The 17226-nt window shown below is 40.0% G+C and overlaps 1 pseudogene across 1 annotated transcript; it reads right to left on the bottom strand.

The window, feature by feature from the left end:
- Positions 1 to 338: 338 nt before the first annotated feature.
- Positions 339 to 16198, bottom strand: LOC146463641 (uncharacterized; annotated as a pseudogene). The gene is made up of 10 exons (XR_014856823.1): positions 16150 to 16198; positions 13691 to 15441; positions 11983 to 12200; positions 11279 to 11553; positions 9613 to 9864; positions 8336 to 8703; positions 7077 to 7304; positions 4621 to 5378; positions 3157 to 3574; positions 339 to 2589 (listed from the first exon to the last, which is right to left on the bottom strand). The product of XR_014856823.1 is annotated as an uncharacterized LOC146463641 (transcript).
- Positions 16199 to 17226: the final 1028 nt, after the last annotated feature.

The raw sequence follows: 17226 nt of genomic DNA, 5'->3' as shown, positions 1-17226 counted from the left end.
ATATTTGTTTTGTAGGCATTACGCGCCTGAGGAATTCGGATAAATTGCGGAGAAAGGCTAGCACCGTTTTCTTTTACGAATGCATGTCGTCACCTAAAACTTTTGGAACACTTAAAACTAACCGCTTTTGTGGCAAATGTGTTGCACAAACTGCGAAATAAGGCCCGCAAACATTTGCAACAGCAGAAGGAAATCCACGCGGAGATCGGGGACATGATTCCGTCATTCCCCTAAACAATTTCTGTGATGTAAATTCTTAGCTGAAGATTTTGAACAGATTATACTGTGTTAGGCGGCTAACACAAATTGGCTTTTAAAAGGGCAGAAAATGACCCGGGAATACAGGATACGTAAATGTTCTCGTTGGGTGACCTTTAAGCATACAACTATCAGAATGTATCGCAGGCACGTAAGTTTCACAGAGGGAACTGAGTATTTTTCACACAAGACTGAATATCTTTGTAATTTTCCCTTTTTATTACCACATGCACACTAAAGTTAAACTCTCTCTCACTATAACTGGATTGACCAGTTAGCTTAGTTAGGAGAGCACTGAAGGGGTGCTTACCATTTACATGGAAAACCCGGAAATTCCAGTTGGAAAATCAAATGGTACGCATCATTCCATTTGGAGTTCTTCTGAAATAATGGGCTTCTGGTCAAAGTGGTGCATTTTTATTGCTCCTTTTGGGATTTACAGCTGATGTTCATACATTTTTCATGTTTTCCATCTAAAGCTAAATCATTTCGTTTTTATGCCGAAAATTTCCATCCGGGTGGTTTGCGTAAATGGTAAGCACCCCACTATGGTCGGGAGGTCGCGGGTTCAAACCCCGGCCGGACCAACACTCAGGGTCTTTATCCTAAAGTACTGCCTTTGTAATGACATCTGCAAATGGTTAGACTTTCTAGTCAACTCGGATAAGGATGATAAACCGTAGGTCCCGTCTTACAGCACTTGTTCCTAATAATTCACACACTGTTCGAAAAGAGTGGGGGACGTAGTCCCCGGTGTGGTGGCCTATCTCTATCTCTGATTTCATCTGTCTTTCACTTGATCAGATACATTAATTTAACACATTTGCGAAAATTTAATAACGACATACTTCCTGAAAAGCTCGAAAATTAAGCCGTCATGAAAACGTTCTGCAATAAACTATGTCTGAAATACATCTCTTTATTACTATTACTATGACAATGACTATGACTATGACTATGACTATGACTATGACTATGACTATGACTATGACTATGACTATGACTATGACTATGACTATGACTATGACTATGACTATGACTATAACTATGACTATGACTATTACTATCAATTTGTTCAATTCAATCAAACTTGTTCTCCGATGCAGGCCATAAAATGTGGTGTACCGCAAGGTTCCATTCTTGGCCCTTTATTTTTCATAATTTACATAAACGTTCTCCCAAATGCCTCAGAATTGATAGAGCCTCTCCACTTTGCTGACGATACAATTTTTTTTTGTTCTCACTCCAACCCTAATACCTTAGAATCTGTACTAAATAACGAACTAAGAAATATTGAAGCTTGGCTACGATGTAACAAATTATCCGTGAGTGTAAAGAAAACGACTCATCTCATTTTCAAACCTTGGCAGAAGAAATGTAACCAGAACTTTTCCTTCTCCCTTGGTGGCCAACTTTTAACACAAATCAACGCTAATAAATTTCTTGGGGTATATATTGATGAGCACCTTACTTGGAAAGATCATATCAGCTATTTATGTAAACAAATCTCTAAATCAATTGGAATGTTATTCAGGTCCCGCTTCTATCTATCCTCAAAAACTAAACTCATTTTGTACTACTCGCTAATTTATCCTTATATCACCTATTGTAACTCTACATAGTCGTCTGCATACGTAACTGACTTAAATAGAATTAATTGTTTGCAAGAACGGGCTGTGCGAGCTATTACCAATTCAGACTATAGAGCACATTTCTGCTCCTTTGTTCTCCAAATTAAAAATTTTAGACATTTATCAAATCAACACGTTTCAAATAGCGAAATTTATGTGCTGTTATCATAACAACCTTTTGCCTCCATTGTTTTTCAACTTGTTTTTTACAAACAGTCAAATTCATGGCTATAGCACCAGAACAGCCAACATTTATGGGGTGCATCATTGCCGAACTAATCTGAAAAAATTCACAATTCCTTACCAAGGTCCAAAGATCTGGAATTGCCTTCCTGTTACAATCACTTCTCTGTCAAGTTTTCCCAACTTTAAGAAAAAACTGCTAGAGTTTTTAGTAAAAAAATTACTGAATTGGCAAAGCCACACACTTGTAGCACTATCTATGTAAGCATATTGTTACGTACGAGGTGGCCTCAACTATAAGCTTGGTGGTTTCCTGGTGGTTTCACCTCGCCATACATTAAACTATGGATTTCATTGTTAATATATTGGGAAAAAAGGCAAATAAATGTCAAAAGTTTTTTTTATCAAATTTATCTTCTCCTTATTTGCGGGGTCTGTCGTTTATGGCTCACAGAAGGGCTTTGTACCATTTTGTGCACCAAAACACCAGTTGCAATCTGCTATTATGATTTGGCACCTAAAAAACATAAGGCGAAATCAATGTTGAGCCGATAATGACGACGATGCTTTAACTTTTAGAGCGAGTGCAAAAGAGGGAGAGACGGGAAAAGTGGTTCGCGTTCAACATCACAAAACAAAGCGAGACACAGTAGGTTTCAACATCGCTATCGTTATAAACGGCTGCCATCTTCAGCATCAGCGTCATCACACGAAATTGTAAAACGATTTTAACTCGGAAATTGGCAAGTTATTCATGGTAAGGTACCATATAGTCACCCACATAAACCTAACCCTAACCCTAACCCTAACCCCCCATATAGTCACCCTCACCTTACCATGAAGTGTATGCCCGGAAATGGCCTATTGTGTATAACTAGCTGTCACGCAAGACATTACGCAGTGCGGCTACCCTCAGCCCTCCTGGAGTTCTGTGACTGGGCCCAATGGAAATGGCATGTACAGAACCGACTCAGCAAATAGAGCAAAACAAAGACGGAGTAAAAGTCAAATTTTCGGCATATAAATTGTAGAAAATTATGCTTTAATGATATTAGGAGACACTAAAAATTTAGCAAGAACTAACCACTCTTCTGTTGTCTTGCTGGGGTCCTAAAGATCGTATCCATAACGCTCCTTCGTCTTTCAATCTCTGCATCCAAGCTCTGCGTATTTTCCGTGTTTTCTAACTCCTCATAAGTTCTCCGATCCACAACTGTGTCTTCTGCGCATTCGCAACACCTAAAACGCCCGCGGAAGAAGCGCGTGGCCTTATAAAAGAAGACCACAATTGTGTGAATGAACACAATAACCAGTAGAACCATGGAACTCTTTACACTCGTTTGATGTTTATCCTCCACAATTTCCGGGACGATTTGCATCACCGCCAACACACATAAAACCAGAAGGTACAGAGACTCGGTCCAGTTTGCCCGCGATCGCATGTAAGGTTGACAGTTGCTGTGAACAGTCAGGATCACCATGGAGACAACGATCATGACAATCTAGAAAAACAGAAGGCAAGCGTTGGATAGACTTTGAATTACCTGTTCGGCAAACGGCAGAAAAGACCACGTGACCATGTTTACCAGGATTGTTTAACCTATATTTGCCGCTCGCTGTTTTCAGTTTCTCAGTAAAATTGACTGGTTTTTTTTTGTATTTTATTTGTTTTTGGGTTTTTACAGTTTTTACAAATACGCATAATACATCACAGATTATACCTGCATAAATATGCATTACACTACTCTATTACACAAAGAAAATACACTACACCGGACTAAAAAAAATAAATAAATAAATAAATAAATTAAAAAAAAAGAGGAAGAGAGGCATCACGTATTGAATAAGGTAACTCTTGAAAAGTGCAGGGACCACTTGTACAAACAGCAGCAAAGTGTAGCCGGATCTTTGTGTAGATCAGGATCAGCAATGTTGAATAAAACGTAAAATTAAATGCAAGGCTGATCGGACAGCTAAAATAATTTTATTGCCCAAAATTTCGGTTAGACAATACTAACCTTCTTCAGGGGCGGTAAAAAGCTAAGTAAAAATTGGAAATAAACGGTTACAATATATAAAGACGATACAAATGAAAAGTTGAGATGATGTGATTTTATCACGTATTGACATAAAAAATAAATTAAATTAGTTCAGCTATTGTTCTATCAGTTGAAGGAGGGGTTTCTAAACAATAGCTATCCCTCCAGAAAGAGCGGATGTCGGACAAAGCAACACTACATAAAACAAAAGGACAAAGGTTCTAAAGGTTCTAAACGTAGCCAGAAAAAAAAAATTGAAAAAATTGAGTGTTTTGCGTTAGCATCAAAAGTCAGAACGTTTTGCACTATTCTTATCTGTGTACTGATTTTTTCAAGAAAGCACAAACGGGAATCTCGATCACGTTTGCCTTTTGCCGTAAACCTTTAATCTGATTACCCCTCCCAGTTTTGACCTTTCTCTTTTCATAATCTGTACCACTGAAGCCAAATCGCAAGTTGGGAATGGAAAAGTCGACTTTCATGCACAAAAAGAGACTCTAGTTTCTCACCTTTTTAACCTGCCAATCAGGGATAAAGGCATAGGTAGCAACCACGAGTACTCTACGACCCAAATCCACTGACCACCACCAACGGCACTCGGGGCGCAAGCTATTAATCAGCGTATTCATATACTGAGGGCTGAGTCTCCAGTAGCCTTTGGTTAATAGAACAACCAGTATGGGCGGAGGAATGACCAGTAAGACCAACACTATTATAGCGATGATTCCTAGAGGAAGATGGATGCCATGGAAACATTCAACCGTGCCGTCATAGAAGAAAATGTGTTTCCCGCCAACTTTTGGACAAAACAGGATCAGGCACGAGGTTTCGACGAGATAGTTGTAAACGAAGAGAAGGAGAAGCCAAAACGACTGCAGCATGGAGCGCCTACGAAATTTAAACTTTAAACAGTAATTGACGCTGAGCAAGTAAGCAATTAAAAAGACGAGGAGGGCTAACAGAGGGATTGTGTAGCCGAACGCGATTGCATGTAAATCACATATTTTTTTGGAAAATGCAGGTATTGAACATGTAGATGAATGGTCCTCCGAAGTTGAATATGTCTGTTATCTGAAACACGGGTCCTCCTACGTCACTGGTGGGGTCGAAAATAAATCGGAGTACTTGGAAGAAAAACAGTGGTCCTCGTAGTTCGCTAGAGATGCCGGGATTGAGCCAGATGATAAGCACGCACAGGCCAATCACAACTGGAATGACCGCGACCAGGATCCAACCAGATTTGTCACATTCTATACACTCGCTCCATCTGTTGAAAGATGGTAAATGAAGGTGAAGCAATGTTAAAGGTGCATCATTACTTACAAAAAGTCAACACAGACTGCGGCCTTTGGGGGTGAGCCGTTATTTTTTCTCATTGCAAACCTGGCCCTGAAGAAGACAAGTTGTACAAGTTGAAATATTGGCCCAAATAAATAAGCCCTTTACCGTAGTGTCTGTTAAGAAAAAGTTCTCCTTGAATGGTAGGCTCAAACTCCAAATTGAATCCCAATAAATAAACGGGAAAATGGGAAACAACAAAGTGTGAAAAGAAAACTACAAACTCTTGCAAAAAAAACTAAAACCTTGTACGCGTCAACAAATCGTACGCACCATAAAATTTGAAATATAGATTGTAATACTGCGCAGCGTAATTAATAAATGTGAATTCAACATGTTATAAAATAGACGCTGTAAGATATTTCAAACCGACGTTTCGGCAATGTTGCCTTCTTCAGGGTACAAAACTAAACCGTTGAAAAGTTCTTTTCAACGATATAGTTTTGTACCCTGAAAAATTTGAAATATCGCGCGCGTGTCACGTTATCACGCGCGCGCAAAGTTCTCCGCAAGGGGGTAGTCTCAATGTCTCAAAGAATTCAAACATCGTCAGCCCCACAAGCAGTTTGGTTCATTCACACGTAAAGTGACGTCTGGCACCTGCATTTCTACTACAAGAGATCCAGCAACGAAACGTCTTCACAACAGTTTATTTGTGCGTCGTGTGGTCCCCTGCTTTGAAAAGTTTCCTTTTTTGGGGTGCCAAGCCTGAAAAGATGATGCTCACTCAGAGTTGGTAAGATAAAACACCAAAAAACTGACTTTTGTGGACACTTGAAAAGTTGAGGCTCCATACACAAATTCTGATTTGTTGTTCTATTTACAAGTCTTTTGTGTCGTTCTGTAGTCCAGTCAATTGTGATGTTGTTAATAATAAATGCTTATTGTACTTTGTTGTTCTATTGTCAAGTGTGTTGTGTTTTTCTAATGTCCAGTCTGTAAAGCTGTTCTATTCTATTTCCGTGTCTAATGCTTTGAGATGGGTGGAGTGTCACAGTCGTCATCATCATCATCATCATCATCATCGCCGTCATCATCATCATCATCATCATCATCATCATCATCATCATCATCATCATCATTGCCATCATCATCATCATCATCGCCGTCACCTTATCATCATCAATTCGAGGTGGTAGTACCTACTTCTCGAACACCCAGATCTCAATGCCACCCAAGGGAGATTGGACTTCCTTTCTGCTACTTTTCAGGAGGTCGACATGAACAAGCACTATTCTACTGACCTCAGTATCTCAGTTTACCGTGTGTTTGCTCCCGGCAGGAAATTAGAGAGCTTCATTAAACCGCTAGCCAGTTGGTTGAGTTGAATACAGCGACCATCAGATAGTAATGTGAGCCACGTGAGAAGCAGAGTCTAAGGGCGCACTCCATTTGTCATAACAAGCCGGTCAAACCGGTTAGTCGGGTAATGGAATGGGTCATTTTGAAGCTGGCATCATTCCACAAAATTTTTAAACTTGGACGTTGCGAAAATGTTACGCGTTATTTGAAAAATTAAAAGGTCTAACGTATAACCAGGTTCTCAAATTTGCGTATTCCCTCTGCGAACTGCCTGGTTTGGCAGGCATATTCTGATAAATGGAAAAACTCCCTAACTGTTCATTACCTTAATCCAACACTGGTATCTCCTTTACATTTTCCACACATCCATCCCTCCCGGTTTTTAGAACACTGGCCATTTCTGTTTTTTGGATCAAATAAACACCCTTTATACCCAGATTGGCGATTGCACTTGCAGTACTTGAATGGACAATAGTATGTTACCAAGGTTTTGGTTTCCGAGATGTTAGCCCAGTAACCCTCTTTCAGATAAAGGGTACCATTATTATTGCATCTGTTGTTGAAAGAATAGAAGTAATCAATGTTTAAATTCGAAAATAATAGGGCAATTCCATACATACATACATACATACATACATACATACATACATACATACATACATACATACATACATACATACATACATACATACATACATACATACATACATACATACATACATACATACATACATACATACATACATACATACATACATACATACATACATACATACATACATACATACATACATACATACATATCCCTTATTTAAACACGATGGGGTTTAAAGCTCAGAGCTTGTGGGGTCGTGTGAAAATAATTCCGAGTTGATATAAACCTCGTTATGAAAGCAAGGCTAAGTGCAAAGCTTTTCAAATGAAAATTAGTTTTGTTTTCATATGAATGAAAACTTATTTTCATAATAAAAACTTTGCACTTAGCCTCGCTTTCAAAACGAGGATGACAGCAACTTGGAAGAGGCCTATTCTAGATAGCAGGCAAGCGAGCTAATTCAGTAACATTGCTGAACACAAATTTCATAGTTCCTATGTATTATTTCATATCATTATTTTACATGTAAAGTCGTTCGTGTGTTTTGCCTGGGGATTTAAAATTGAGAAGACCAAAGACGGAAATATTTTTGACGTATTTACAAATTGCAAAAACTACCGCTGGCTAGGGTATGTGTTTTGGCCCCTCTGCCCTGAACAGGGTATATAATTTCAAGCGAGTCTGTTCTAATCAGGGTATACCTGCAAGACTGTCGTCGAGTATTTAGCAATCGGAGACGTTTATTTGGACTAGATACTGGCGCTATTGTTTTCAGTATCTAAATAGGGTCTTTTATTAGATGGCCTTGTCCTGCACAGGGTAGGTATTTAGGGTTATTTTTGTCCTAAACAGGTTCAGGGTTCAACCCCCAGCGGCACCCCTATACCTAAACATCCCCGCCCCACCGCCCACCGAGAGTTTTACCGAGATGTAAGCAAGTTTTTCTTGAGAAAATTGTAAAGATCTTCAACGCTAATTGCAGTGCTTACCTCTGAATAGCATCTATTTTCGTATCGCAAACACATTTTCGACGATCTTTTGAGAAAGTAAACCCAGGGTAGCACGGCTGGAGTTCCAAATAAAAACGATGACCATTTATCAAAGTGGAATATTGATCTACAAACTGCAGAGTTCGTTTCACTTCTTTGGCTTCTATTTCACTGTATAACGCTGCAGGTGCGCTAAATGATAACGGCACAGTTCCATTAAGAAAAAGCACGTACAAGACATCGTTAAGTACAATTTTCGATGAACTGTTTCCTTGGTCGTCCTCTGAAACGAACACTGTGGTAATTACATCTTGTCCTAGCTCGTCAAGTGCTTGCAGACTTAGTGGGAGGTGTTCGCCAGGCATGAGCTGAAGTAGAATGATAAGAAAGAATCATTAATGGTAAAATTTTCAAAGATGGACAGAAGGGAAGGCAGATTGAAGAAAGGAAGGAAGGAAAAAAGCGAGGGAGGAAGGAAGGGAGGGAGGAAGGAAGGAAGGAAGGAAGGAAGGAAGGAAGGAAGGAAGGAAGGAAGGAAGGAAGGAGGGAAGGAAGGAAGGAAGGAAGGAAGGAAGGAAGGAAGGAAGGAAGGAAGGAAGAAAGGAAACAAGTAGGGAGAAAGAAACAGATGGACGAAGGAAGGAAGGAAGGAAGTAAGGAAGGAAGAAAGGAAACAAGTAGGGAGAAAGAAACAGATGGACGAAGGAAGGAAGGAATGAAGGAAGGAAGGAAGGAAGGAAGGAAGGAAGGAAGGAAGGAAGGAAGGAAGGAAGGAAGGAAGGAAGAAAGGAAACAAGTAGGGAGAAAGAAACAGATGGACGAAGGAAGGAAGAAAGGAAACAAGTAGGGAGAAAGAAACAGATGGACGAAGGAAGGAAGGAAGGAAGAAAGGAAACAAGTAGGGAGAAAGAAACAGATGGACGAAGGAAGGAAGGAAGGAAGAAAGGAAACAAGTAGGGAGAAAGAAACAGATGGACGAAGGAAGGAAGGAAGGAAGGAAACAAGTAGGGAGAAAGAAACAGATGGACGAAGGAAGGAAGGAAGGAAGGAAGGAAGGAAGGAAGGAAACAAGTAGGGAGAAAGAAACAGATGGACGAAGGAAGGAAGGAAGGAAGGAAGGAAGGAAGGAAGGAAGGAAGGAAGGAAGGAAGGAAGGAAGGAAGGAAGGAAGGAAGGAAGGAAGGAAGGAAGGAAGGAAGGAAGGAAGGATCAAATTATGGATAAGCTAACGAGCAGACAAATAGACGAACATGCAGCGCTTGACCTGGCGGCTATACCTTAATAGTTGTATTATCTGTTACGTTCGACCGGAAACTTTTAGTGTCAGTCGAGATGTCGTTATCTAAAGCATCCAGACGTTCATCCAAAATAAGCGAGTTGCTTTCGTATACGAAGTTACTGGACCAGCGGAGAGCCTTCTGTGGATTATAATGAGGAGGGTCTTCATCCCACACACAGCGCTGAAGAGAAGAGATGTAGATGGCACCTCCTTTCACCTTACTGCTGTTCTCAATGAATGAGACATTGGTCTAAAAAAGACAAAGGTACAGTTTACAACGGCCTTAGGTGACTCCACTTAGAAAGGAACATTGCAATACTAAGAACCTGGGAGTAGGAATACGTGGCGCATTGGCCATAGGCCTCACTTTCTGCTAATAAAGACAGGCATGGTCTAGCTTGGACTCGGCAGGGCTCGAGACTAGCTTTTTGGCTTAATAGCTCAGTGGCTACTGAGAGGTCAGATTTTACTATCCAAACTAACATTTCTACTAGCCAGTTTTGTCTCGCACAGTATTTATCCAGAGTTACTTCCACGCATAGCATTTAAAGCCAAAGTTAATCGAAGTTGTAGCTTGGCCGTACTGCTTTCTCCCAAGGTCAAGCCACCTGCTGATAGCATACAAAGCTGAAGGTACGTAATTCTCTTTTGTTCCATTTCAGCTTATCGTTAAAATAAAGTACAATATGGAATCCGCTAATAGTCTTTAGCTCCATTCACACCAACAAAACATGTTTAATTAAACCAGGTTTAACAACAAAATGAAAATCTAAACAGCTTTTAAATGTGTTAAGGCCTTGGTGTGAATGGGACGTTTGTTTTATTTTCTCTTCCCTCAATTTGCTTTTGAGATTTTTATGAAATAATGTTTATTTTTGTTTTCCGTTCGGTACTTCATCGCTCATGAAAACGCAAATCCTTCTGGCCAAAGCTAAATTTTTACTTGTTGGCAACGGCGTTAGTCTTGAGCCCTAAATTAGAGTCATCTACGGTATATGTCCTGTCGGTTGAATTGGTTGTTTTCTTCTCGCTTTGTTCTAGCTTCTCTGATCTCTCCTACTCGGTATGTACCACGTACTTTTAAAGTTGATCATATTCTGTATGTTATTGTATTGCATTGTATTGTAACGTGTTGTATCAGAAAAGCTGGCTACAGATTTTAGTGCATGTTAAATGCCATCTTTATGTTACTTGTAGCTTTGTGTTTGTGGTACTTTTTGTTATGCTGTACAAGGTGGTTCTAACTTTTGAGTCTGTGGATGAAATCCTAAAGTGTGACCATTCAAATCAAAGCTACCGAGCAGTACTTTCCTGTAGTGTTGTTTATTATGCTGTACAAGGTGGTTCTAACCTTTGAGTCTGTGGATGAAATCCTAAAGTGTGACCATTCAAATGAAAGCTACTGAGCAGTACTCTCCTGTGGTGTTGCTTATTATGCTGTACAAGGTGGTCATACTTTTTGCATACTCCGTGGAGAAAAATTCCAAAATGTGACCAATTTAAACATGAGCTTCTGATCTCGGAGAGTACTTCTTTATTTGGCTGTGCGTTTTCTGTATTTCTCAAAACGAAATTTGCTCTTTTCCTTCAGGTTTGATTTGAAGTCACTACTGATGGTTATTTTTTTAGACTACCCACTTTGGGAAAATGTAAAAGACACATACCTTCCATTTTGACGGAGGCAAAAGTGGTTTGTGATACGCCAGAAAACAGTCTGGGTTGTACGTGCTTGTGAACTCATCCAATACATGTTCCAACACAAAAATAGCGCCGCCCATTCCCCTGGCTTTATTGCCTAAGAACACTAGCTCACTGCCCGGGAACAGCTTGATTTGACTTGATCGAATGAACAGCGCTCCGCCATTAGTCCCTGTGTTATTGGCAAATTTCAGCTTTCCGTGGACGTAAACGACGCAATCCTGGAAGGTAGCTGCCCCACCTTAACAAAAACAACAACATCATCAAGTTTATAGAGCGTAAACAAATTGTTTATCGACGTTGGTTTTGTGTTTGTTCAAGTAAGGTTTGCCTATGATAAGTTCAACACCAGTACTTAAGTGATCTGTTTATAAAAAAAGGCTTTACATGAGCGATTTGTTAAGATTTTTTAGCGTTTATTCATTTCGAGTGCGAATTGGCGATACCCTGAAGAACTTCGAGGGAAATGAAACTTCTGGATTTAAGCATACTCTTAAGGTCTACTTGGATGTAAGAGATGTAAGATCGAATTCTCCAGGGTCTCTCCTGGTGACCAACTGCTTGTCAAAGGGCCTGAGGACTTTGTGTACGAGATTGCTAACAACTCATCTTGAAGCTTTCAGGCATCGCAGGCAGGGTCATCTTTTTTAAAAGATTTAAAATTCTTTACCTCCATTATTCCGCTGAAAAACATTTGTACCAGTAAAGTCTAGGTTGACTCGCCAACTTGTTAAAGGACTTGTGTGGGAAAAATTTGACATGTCGTGGTCTTTAATGGTGCAGTTTATGAATTCTGGTGTAACTGGAATCCCGTATGGTAGCGTATTTGTGAATCGGATTGCTGTGCTTGCACGTCCTGTGTTATTACTAAATATTACACTTTCAAACCTGGAACAGAAGAAACGAAGAGAAAATGGCAATGAAAATAAGGATGGAAAAAGAAAGGGGGTAAGCAACGTTTCTATTCACAGCTGACAACACAGTAATTTCTTCGCGTAAATGGGCAGGAGCAGGAGCCATAATCAGGGATGGAGACCGTAAGAGCGGACTCCACGCGTCCCCATGTGTTGTACCAAAAAATCTATTTTTAGAAAAAATAGCGCCACCCTTCACGTCATAAACCCGCGCGGATACACGCAAATTTGCGTGGGACTGCTACCTTATATCAAAAATGGAAGAGAAAGTCCAGATTGGTTTCGACAAAATTACATAATTTGTAAATACTTTGAATGTGAAAATAACATTTTATTACCCTGTACCTTACTAAACTACAGCTGTAAACTAAAACATTGGGGACAACTCCAAGAAATTCTCCTGGCTGAGTAGAAAACATTAAAAAAGTACTTTCGTGTCTGAGTACATATCCGTAAAGTGTAAGCTTTTTTCATTCATTCAACTGTAGCAACGCATGCAGCGCCACCGTTTTGGCGCCTTTTTTACTTTACTGTGAAAGTCATGTGATCAATATGCCGCTTATTCCGACTTTCCCCGTCTTCTTTCAATTGTTACCTTTTCGTTGTGAGAGTCTAAATCTTAAAATGTGGGCACCAAGGAGATATGCCCTGGCAGAATTTAAAAACTTGGACGCCATTTTGAACTGGTAGAAAAAAAAATTATATTTCTCCACGCGCGATCCTGGCCGTTTACACGCGTGCAAGCACGCGCATATGGCGCAATCTTTTTTAAAAATAGATTTTTTGGTACAACACATTGCGACACGCCCACAAGTCAAAATGGCATCTCGTTACGGTCTCCATCCCTGATTATGGCTCCTGACAGGAGTCAATACAAGATGACAGATAAATTTGAAACATATATAGAAGAAAGACCCTCGTAGCTATTCACAGCAGTTGCGAAAAGAGAGCCTGAAAAAAAAAAAATCAGATGCAGACTTCAACAGGATTCGAACCCATGACCTCTGCGATGCCGGTGTAGTGCTCTACCAACTGAGTTCCAAGCTATACAGGTCTTAAATAGCAACAAACCACCTTTTGTGTTGTTTATGAAAAAATTAAAAATAACCAGCGACTAAGCCCTATTTTCGGTCAGTTAAAATTCCGGAAAACGTTATATATTGGGACCCTCCACGCGTCGCGTCTCCGCGCGCATTCGCGTAGTTTGCTTGCTTTACTTTCCCTAAAGAAAGTAATTAGGAACTTTTCGCAGTCTATTGTTTACTATGCTACGAGCTTTTAAACAGCACTCCTTTTTCGTGCTGTTTATCCTTTTCTTTTACTGTTTTTTTTTATGGTATTCCGTAGATAAAATGGCAAGAACTTTTTCTTTTTTGATGATTTTGAAAATAAAGGGGGGGGGGGGGGTGGTGAGATTGTACTGCTACCACTAGTTTTTGTAGTTTTCTAGAAAGAGTGACTAACCTCATGACAGAGTCATCCGGCTTTGAATCAAAGTTCGTGAGAAACACACTCATCCCAGCTCCTCGTTTTGACCTGCTTTCGGTGATGATGCAATTCTTGAACACGGTAATAAAGCTAGAGTCGTTGCTCCATTGGGCGAATGTCAATCCCCCGCCGGTTTGTGCGGCAAAATTCCTCGTAAAATTTGAATTTGTTACCATGTACTTGTTTCCTGAGGCCTTGTTACCTTGCTCTAAGTAAATCCCACCTCCGACGGTTGCATTATTGTGGGAAAATCTTGTATTTTCTATCGCAACTTGACAATGCTTCGTGTTTCCTCTTAAGACTACAAGGACGCCCCCACCATGGGTAATGAAAAGATCATATGGAGGCCGCGTGACATAGTATTTTGAGTCATCCATCGCCGCACCGTTATTTTCGAAGGTAGAATCTCTGATTAAGAAAGACAGATTTTTCGCATCATGGAATATAAATCCCGCACCTCCACCGGCCGAAGTAGTCCCCTCTCTGTACGGCTCGCTTGAATTATGTACATTAGAAGTGTTGTTCACGAAATGGCAATTTTCAATTGTTACTCCGCTATCGAACGCGTTAATTCCCGCTTGCGAATTATGTCTGAACACACAGTTAGTGAAGTTGACATCAACAGAATTCCAGATGACAACAACAGCCGCGAGGTCAGGTCCGCAATTTTGGAATTCGAGGTTCTGCAAGAATACGTTTCTTGTTGTGTGGCTGTTTGTTCCGTTTTGCGCTCGAGTTCCGACCTCAATACCGGCGGATGTGTGGCTGCAGGTAATCAGAGATCGACTACGGTCTGGGTTGGCGCCGATCAGATATAGGCTTCTGGCTGCGCTAGTCTGATTAATAATGACGCGTTCTTCCAACGAATAATTGTGATACTCTATTGAAAAGATGAACTCTGTTTCATTGTAGTTTTGCGGGTTCCACAGAGAGCCCAGCGCGTATCCTACAGATTTGCAAGGCATCGTTCCATTCGACTCCAGGCAGGACGAAGTATCATTTCCTGTTTGGGAAATTCTGATCACAAGGGCGGTCGATAAAAACTCCGTCCGTAACAAATTGAGCAGGAAAAGAGTCGCATATAAGCTGTAGCTTCTCATCGTTGATGCAGTCATAAAGCATGGGATCTATCAACTTACTATGATCGAGCGGAACTAGCCTTAACTGCAAAAGGTTTCTGTTTCAGGGATCACACTCTCACTCGTGACTACCTAATGTGCGAGCCGGCGAGTCATGTGAGTCAGGAAGATACAACAAGAACAGAACAATCTATAAAAGAATCCATAATAGTGGCAAAAGAAACGCTGATTTTTCAGTAAAGGTCGGCACACACGAAGGGACTGGTCTCAGGGACTTGTTTCAGGGACTTAAGTCCGCTGTAGGGTTTACACGATGGGACGAGTCGTGGGGACAAGTCTCTTGAAGGGTTTACACGCGGGGACCTGTTACACATTGAAATAGCAAAATTTTAGGGCGCTTTCCGTCACTGAAATTCAGGGTAGCGTAGAAACGAAAAAGGAGCGGTCCTAAATAGTGAAACCGAAGGTACTAAATTTTAAAACCGCAAAACATTGAAATACACGTACACATCAATAAAACAGCACATTGTCGATCTATAAAATTAGTCAGTCACTTACAATTTCCAAAAGGTCTTTTTTTTTTTAGATTTCGGTACATTACTAATTCAGAACAGAAAAACAACAGCTATTCAAACAAGGCCTTAAATGCTTACAGTCAACCCAGGTCACGCGTGAACGATATTTTTGAAATTTGAACGGAGTTTTGAAATTTACATGTCAGTTTTCAAAATCGCCAACAAGATTTCAGAGTTCCCGTATAAATTTCCCTAGCTTATTGACAGTATAAAGCTATGAATTTATCTTTATATTGCAAAATTGAATATTTCAAGAATAACAATTGTTTCCCAAGTATTTTGAATCTTTTTTTCAGTTACAGTCAACCCAGGTCACGCGTGAACGATATTTTTGAAATTTGAACGGAGTTTTGAAATTTACATGTCAGTTTTGAAAATCGCCAACGAGATCTCAGAGTTCCCGTATAAATTTCCCTAGCTTATTGACGGTATAAAGCTATCAATTTTTCTTTACATTGCAAAATTGAATATTTCAAGAATAACAATTGTTTCCCAAGTATTTTGAATCTTTTTTTCAGTTAATGCGTCTTTTTCGGAACGATTTCCAGAGAAATGTCCAACATTCCATTCACACGTCGGACATTACAAAGAGAAATTCGAATGTTCATTTCAGTCTTGGAAATACTGTTCACGCGTGACCTGGGTTGACTGTAATGCGTTTTTTTCGGAACGATTTCCAGAGAGATGTCCAACATTTCATTCACACGCCGGACATTACAAAGAGAAATTCGAATGTTCATTTCATTCTTGGAATTACTGTTCACGCGTGACCTGGATTGACTGTAAATACAAACAAAACTTTTTCAACCTCACCGCCGGCCGCCATCTTAAAACGGAGTTCGTAAGGGGTTATGGGAGCGAAAATACTGATCAGCAATTGGTTTATTTTCATTTGGTCGCAGGGACTTGTCCGGGACAAGTAGTCACAGGGCGCAGAGGAGTCAAATTTGTTGTAATTGAGCGGCTAAATTCTCCGGCGCAAACCAATTTTATTACGCGTTTCAACAGACGCGTAATAAGATCACATGACGCTTTGTTAGATCACGTTCTTGTATTTAAGGTCATTCCCCTGTTTTGCAGTGCGCAACTCTACTGCGCACAATGGCAAAATAAAAATTTACGCTCATTTCTAGCTAACTACTGAGTATCACTCAATCTGACTTGCTTCTGACAAAAAAATTCTTAATTTGCATTTTGCGCGGAAATAAAGGTGTTTTCATAAGACTCGCCCCAGTCCCTTCGCGGAGAAACCAGTTTTGAAGATTGATTTACCACTGCCTTGTGAAATATCTGTAAAACCAACCCGGTGAACCTATTTTCTCTTTTCAGATTTCTAACCACAATATCGTTTGCCAACTACCGTGAAAATTTAAGGAAAATCCTAGTGTTAGAAATATCAAATTTTGCGCCTAATATCTAGCCAATGGACATTTTGGCCTACCTTCAGAGGTAACGAATTAGATTATTTTGTTGAATATCTCAGTAGTACTGGTTAGGGATAGTTTTCAAACAGATTTCACATTGAAAATGATTTATGAACAGGGAAAAAAATCTATGAAATGAGCCGTTAACTGTTCCCTTCATTAAATAATTCCTGTTTTTGGCAAATGCTTTATTATAGTCCTTTTTGTCCAAACATGCAGAAATTACCATATTTCAATGCTTCGTTGCTGAAGAACAAGCATGGGGACCCCCTCTTTTTATTTCATTTTTGCAGTTTACATGTAGTGAGCCACACATGGGCAAAGTTTGGAAAAAATCTGAGTGTAGGTTCTATTTTAGGGGAAAGACCTTAAATCAACAAATAGCCGCTCATTTACAACAAATTTGAGTCCTCTGCGCCCTGTGGTCCCTGCAA

The sequence above is a fragment of the Pavona decussata genome, unplaced genomic scaffold (genome assembly GCF_977016875.1).
Source record: "Pavona decussata unplaced genomic scaffold, jaPavDecu1.1 SCAFFOLD_175, whole genome shotgun sequence".
Lineage (NCBI taxonomy): Eukaryota > Metazoa > Cnidaria > Anthozoa > Scleractinia > Agariciidae > Pavona > Pavona decussata.
This window is presented reverse-complemented; position numbering and strand designations above follow the sequence as displayed.